Source organism: Sciurus carolinensis, unplaced genomic scaffold (assembly GCF_902686445.1).
Source record: "Sciurus carolinensis unplaced genomic scaffold, mSciCar1.2, whole genome shotgun sequence".
Classification (NCBI taxonomy): Eukaryota; Metazoa; Chordata; class Mammalia; order Rodentia; family Sciuridae; genus Sciurus; species Sciurus carolinensis.
Window position 1 is genome coordinate 516,310 of NW_025920228.1, and position 6,947 is coordinate 523,256.

Consider the following 6,947-nt stretch of genomic DNA (forward strand, 5'->3'; position numbering starts at 1 on the left):
GTGTATTTGATACTACTACCTTAGGGCTTTGTAAGTAAGAGCTCACATGTCAAATCATAGGCATTAAATCTGAAATTCAATTTTAGAGTCTAATCAGAGAATGTGACCTTGACTTTGAAAGAAACATGTCCTTATTCTGAAACTTGGTGAGTTGCAAATGATGACTTGGCCAATGTGTACCTGGACCACAGTGTTCTAAGACTTCTCAAAGACATCTTACATAATAGTTGGGAGACTGGAGCACAAGAACAGATAAGAGAAATTTATATGGACAGGAATAGGAAGTAAATGATATCTTCAAGGTCCCTTAGAACAACACAAACAATGAGCTCTATACACAACTAGGGAATCTGCTTTTTAAAGTCATTGAATGCTGAGCCCCAATAAGAAAGATGACAAGTCAGGTAAGCTTCACTGATTTTGGACTAATTTAAATAGATGCAAAACACTGTTTTTAAAATGTAATGAAAGGCCAAGAGCACAAGATATTTTAAATTAGATAAATTTAAACATAATTCGCAAAGAAAAAAATCTTCCACACTTACAGTACCTGTCTGCTCTGCAACATCTTCTTTTACATAATTAACCTCAAGATCTTCTTCTCCATTCAGCAAAACTTTCCCATTCTGGTTGAAGATTTTGACAAGTAGGACAGTAAAGTGCATAACTAAAATATAGTTTAAAAACAAAAGGCTAAGTGCTCTTATGATTACTAATCTTGGAATAAAAAAAATTATGAAGAATATTTTTTTAAATATTTTAGTTGTAGATGGACACAATACACTTATATTTATTTTTATGTGGTGCTGAGGATTGAACTGTGTGCCTCATGCATGCTAAGCAAGCACTCTACCTCTGACCCACAACCCCAGCTGAAGAATATTTTAAACATATAATTCATTAAGAATATTTACACTAAAAACTAAAAATAAAGTGGTCAATTTTATGCACATGAAAACATATCTATGGGTCTAACAATCTGAATATTAAGAAATGTGAATTAAGGATCATAACCATCCATAATAAAGCAAACCTGAGAGTAAACTTTTAAAGACACAAGGGCCTTAGGAAATAAAGCTCTTTAGAAGTGCTTGGATTTTTCTACAACCATGTGGCCACCAGAAAGCTGAAGACTTTTTTTGAAGTTTGCCATTTTAACAATTTTATACTGCAGAGTAAAATGCAAGGTGTTGGAAAATAGAAAGTACCCTGGGCTATGGTGAATGAGGAAATACAAATTCCAACTTAAGGCAGCTACTACTACTATGCAGCAGGATTGCCACAGTGATGGCAGTTCTAGGAAGGAAGACTATTCATATTAAAAGAAGCTAGAAAAAAAATAAAATAAAAAAGAAGCTAGAGACCTGCATTATTATATAAAAATATCATTTCAAAACCTAACTTCCACACAAATACTAAAGCCAGTCAGTTTCCAAGACCCTGGGTTTACATACTCTGTGACCAAAAATACTAGCATTTTAATGACATTCACAATTGTCCAGGTTCTAATTTTTTCCTAGAATTTTGTTTTTCTACTTTACTGTAATTGTAATTTCCCTCAGCTTATAGAACCAGAACAAATGAAGCCCATACATGTAAAAAAATAAGAATACAACTTCTGTATTGACAATTTCTTGTTTTAGGGAAAATTTCAAAAACAGGACTACAGAATAAAGCAAACTAGTAATATATATATAAAACTCAAACTCCTTAATAATAAATTACATCACAATGAAAATATCTCTATAACAACTTCTGATCAGGAATAGATTAACTGAAAATAATTCACTTGCAATTAGAAGCACACTGTTAAGAAAATTAATTCCTTTTTCTTTAATTCATTTCTTCTTTTCTTTTCTTTTCTTTTTTCTTTTTTTTTTTTTTTTTTTTTGGTATCATGGATAGGGATTGCTTCAGCCTCCTGAGTGGCTGGGATTACAGGTCTATCCCATCCTGTTCAGCAATCCTTTCTTTTTTTCTAATGTATTGTATCTTGTGTTTTTTAAAGATTTGTTGAATCTTAAATATTTAGTAAAGGACAAAGAAGGAAAACACTTCTATAATTTCTAATAGATGCTCTAATTTGGATTTAGCTCATTGTCAGTGTATTTTGTTTGTTGTTTTCTCCTTAATACCTCTTCTGATGCTATATTTACTGTTTGACCAAATGAATTAAAAAATATCAAAGTAACATTTGACTATATTGCATATAAATTCATAAGTTCTACTGCTTAACATATTGTTTATATAAATAAATATTTTACATGTCCAAATCTAAAACAAGCTACTGATGAAAAAAAAAATACTTCCACTGGTTATATTTCCCCTGCTCAACAGCTTCAACAATAGAGTATGTGCATAATAAACATTTTCCCCTATTTTATTTTTGTTTTTATGTTTTATGAATTCAAAATTTAGTTACTGTCTTCTGGGTTCTCCCTAAGGGATGTCCACACCACTTGCTTCCTTAATTGCCAACTTACTTCATCCATGATCCAGGAAAATACCTGAGTCTTATTAAAGAAGCAGGTGTTCTAACAATTATTGCATGCTTATTTTGGTGGCCCAAAGAAACCCAATATACCATTATCTGGCCAGATAAATTAGACATCTGTCTAATGGGGTAATAGTAACTATCATTAGGGAATTAAATACAATAATGCATTTAAAGGTTATTGTAGTGTGCAGTATACAGGTAATATTCAATAATGGTTGTTTTGGTTAATATCAATTACACCACTCTTTTTAGTCATACTACCACCACCAACTATTTAGCATCTAAAACAAAGGCATTTATTTCCTATGGCAGCAGAAAGGACTTTAAGGTAGAACTACCACACAAGACACAGAGTTTTGTTAAAATTACTGCAACCTAATGCTCTTAAGAGTTTGTAATAATTAAAGTAATAATTCCTTAACACAATATCATGGAGGCCAAGAAGTCACAATGCAAGGATTCTCTACATTGCGAATACACAATGGAAAAATGAGAGGATAAGAGAGAATGTATGGAGGGGTGCACAAATATTTTTAAATAACCCTATTTCAACTTAGCATATGCAACAAAAAGTCCCAAATTCCAACACCACAAATGGATGTTTCTTAAGGATAAACAAAAAGCTAGAGATTGTGCTCAATATTCTCTTCTGTAAACTTAGAGAAAATAAACCTTGATGTCCGTCTATAAAGGATGATTCTAAAATAAAGAATAAGGTAACTAGTCAGACTCGACCCCCATCCCATGACGCTGGAATCCCAATCTCAAAGCCCTGAAGAAAAGTTAAGAGAGAATTTGATGGCGCACAAATCCTTTGGTGCACCACAGCACTAGAAAAGAAACACTGGAACACGGTGCAGAAGAAAAGAAGCTGGAGACCCGGAGGAGTTGAGGCACCTGCTCAGGGGCTGGGAGTGAAGTCCCAGGGAAGCTGAGGCCTGCCTGAGGAAGAGGGGATGAGGTAGGGTAAGCAGGCTCCGAGGGGACTGAACGGCATCACGGACAAACACCCCACACTCACAATTCTAACATCCATTTCCTTCCAGCAATTCCCTCCAGTTCTCCTCCATGATGGCACACACGTCGCTCTGTTGCCCATGGGGGCCACAGAAGTCCCAGAAGCAACAGCACCAACACCGTCAGAGAAAACAGGAGACCTCTGGTGGACGCCATGACCGCCTGTTGCCACCACCCAGAGGCTCCCGCAGCCCTGCCTCACTTCCGCTCTGGTCCTCAGTTCTGCTTGGTTCGGCGAGGCGCAATTGCCCAGGGCAAACTCAGTGAGCATGAGCAGACCCTGCTCCCAGTGGGTGCAGGAGGAGGGAAATAGGCAAGCCATTAGACTTTAGTGCTCATGACAGATACTTTTTTTTTTTTTAATCTCTGGGTCTTGCCTATTTGTACACTAAAAGCAAACTGCATAGAAATATGAAAGTAAGTTCATTTAATATGTTTAAATTGCTAATTGTATCAGAAGAAATTTCTGATGCTAATTTTTTTAGAATTTGTATTTGTGGGGGGTGCAAATAATTTATAAACAGACCATGGTGATGATAAAAATAGGTATGCTTCAAATTTCAAATTTTTTTTCTAAAAATTAATAAACTTTTATATGAGAATTGATATTATTTAATTTTAATTTTCATATTGAATCATAATAATGTTTATACTTTGGCACAGTAATTTTTAATCCTGAGACTCAATTTGTAAAAATTAATTCTAAAGATGAAACAGCCATATTCTTAGAGGTATTTACTTATACTACAAAAAAAATACATAGTTCTAGCAGTAGAAAAATGGTTAAACCACAGCTTATTACTTATGGAATATAATTCAATAATTAATATTTTTAAATATGTGAGTGGAAAATTTTCTGATAAATGATGAAAATGAACTCTAGTTTTTTTATAACCATTTTTAACAACAAACAATACAAAAAGTTATATATCAAAAAAAGGACATTTCTAAAAATAGGAAAATACTATCCCTGTTAGGATAAAAGAAATTCAGGAATGTATTTTGCCCATATGCTCAAGTTTTTTTTGTTTCCCAAATTAACTTCAGTAAGCTTGTAATAAAAATATTTTATTGACTTTGTTCTTAATAAAGTACATTTTCATTGCAGTAAAATTCTATTAAATAATTTTAATGAGTTTGTTTTAAACTAAGAAAGATTAAGGTATTCAATTTATGTAGTTGCCTGATGTAAATATCTGAATTATTAATAATATTATTGATACCGCCGTTTACCGGTGACGAGTTCTGCTTCTTCTAATGTTGAAGATTAAGCACTAGAGAAGCACACCAAGGCAAGCATATTAAGCAGGTTTATTTAAAGGGAATAATACAGACTTCTCCCGGCAGGGAGAAGGGGGCCATGGCTGATGTTCTAAAGTCCCAAGAAGTGAGCGCACCCTACATCTTTTATAGGTTAAAGTCTCTTTTGTTCTCCAGTTCTCTCCCCCCTTATCTCTCTCTCCTTCCTGCCTACGTGACTAGGCCCGGTTTTGCATAAGTGAGAAGCCAAGGGCAGGGGGAGGGCCAAGGTGATTCAGGCGGGTAAGGGCCAGGGGGCATTTATTAGCATCTCCTTGCTTGCAGTCCTTGATAAAGGCAGGTAAATTTGGTAATCAATGGGCTCCGGAGATCTTTGACATTCCATTCTTCCAGGGGCAGTCTCCAACTTCCAAAGGCAGATGGCTTCATGGCTTCATTTCCTCGAATTGACCCGATTCCCTATTTCTACACTAACTACCTGTCCTTAATTCTGGCTTCATTCCCCCCTTTAGCTATAGGAACTCCTAACTGCTTTAAGGAAAAGGGGGCGTCGGTCATTCTGGCTGCTTCGAAGGTGAAAGGGGGCAGCGAGGGGCAAAGCAGTTTGGAGTTCCTTTTTTAAAAATCGGGTCAATCGAGGGGTCCAAGGTAGAAGTCTGGTTGGGGAAGAGCAGGTTGTAAAATCATCTGGGGGTGGGTGCTTCTATGATAGAACAAAAAGACATGAGTACTGAAATGAAATTAGTACAAAGTAAATGTTGCAGCATCTGGAACATGCCACTGAGTATCATGAAAATGACAGAAGTCAATCTCACCAGGAGGTGGAAGAACTGAGAAATTGTTCCCATAACTAGGCTTAGCAAAGGCTGGAGAGGACAAGGCCTTTATTTGGGGACTTTAACATTGTCCAGGTTATCAGGAATGTAAACACAACATTTAACTCTTAATGTCATAGATGTCCCCAGAAAATATAGTTAAGCTACTTAATGTCATTTGATTCTTGTAAAATATCCCTTTATTGGTATAACCTGTGTTTAGTAGAGATCTCTATACTTCCGTTACTTAGGGCTAGATAATCATACGAGCAAACATAGATTAAGTCTACCTGTGTAGCTTAGGAAGGTCTGCAGACCTTAAACTGACTAAAAACTTCTGGCAGTTTCTCTTGAGAGTTTTCAGGCACATTTGCTGAAGGATCTTTTATTTGTAGCTTCCAGTCTCTATTCTAGTGGGCTAATACAAGTGTACATCTTAAGTTACATTTAACTATTATTTCTTTTAAATGCCCAAGAATGGCTATATTTTGGTTTTAACTGTTTTGCTGGGTGTCTAAGATCAAGCTGGTCAAATTGACCTGGTTCCTGTCTTGTTAAAGAGTCAGCTGATTTTCCACAGGGGCCACTCGTAGAGAACTTAAGAGCAGCTTCTTAGCTCCACCCGTGCCATTGGTTAGGTAGGGTCTCCTTGATGAGGTGACTTCCTTTGGAAGCATCAAGGGATGTCTCCCTTTTTCCATGACCCTCCTTTGCAGCAGATGCACTGAGTGATTTTTCATCCTCTAGTCTCAACAATCTCCTTGATCAGGAGGTTGTGTGACCCAGAGTTGCAGCACTCCTTAGAGAAGTCCTCTTATTCCCTGGGTTCAGGCTGACTGAGAGCAAAAGATCCAAATACTGGTCTATCTTGCCTTCTGTATTTAATTCCAATCTCTAAGTTTGATCTTAGTCATCCAGCAAGCCAGTCTCGCCAGTCATAAAGTAAGAGTACTGGGCTTTAAATTCATTGTCCATTAACTTCGCAGTTATTTACCCTTTTATCTAACTGGAGTCTTCATTAGTTCTGGAAGTTACCACTATCTGTTAGGTGATGGCTTATTATCACAAGTTACCTAGGTTGCGTGTTCTTGAAGCACCTACTTCTGCAAAACATTAACAGGTAACAATTTTACAAAATGAAATTAGCAAGAGTAAAAATATATTCAGCTTGTATAATAGCTATCTTGAATTTTGACTGAGAACCACATTATATTCCCTATTTGAGATCATAGTAATTTTACAACAAAAAACCAATCTTTTGACTATAACTTTAAATAAGCTGAAGTCTGACTAACAAATAAATAAGCTGGAGTCACTCTAACATGCAGTAAGGTGGGAGGCAGAGCCTTATCTCAGGT

At 36.1% G+C, this 6,947-nt stretch overlaps 1 pseudogene; it reads right to left on the bottom strand.

The window, feature by feature from the left end:
- Positions 1-289: 289 nt before the first annotated feature.
- Positions 290-415, bottom strand: LOC124975233 (uncharacterized; annotated as a pseudogene).
- Between the last annotated feature and the right edge of the window lie 6,532 nt (positions 416-6,947).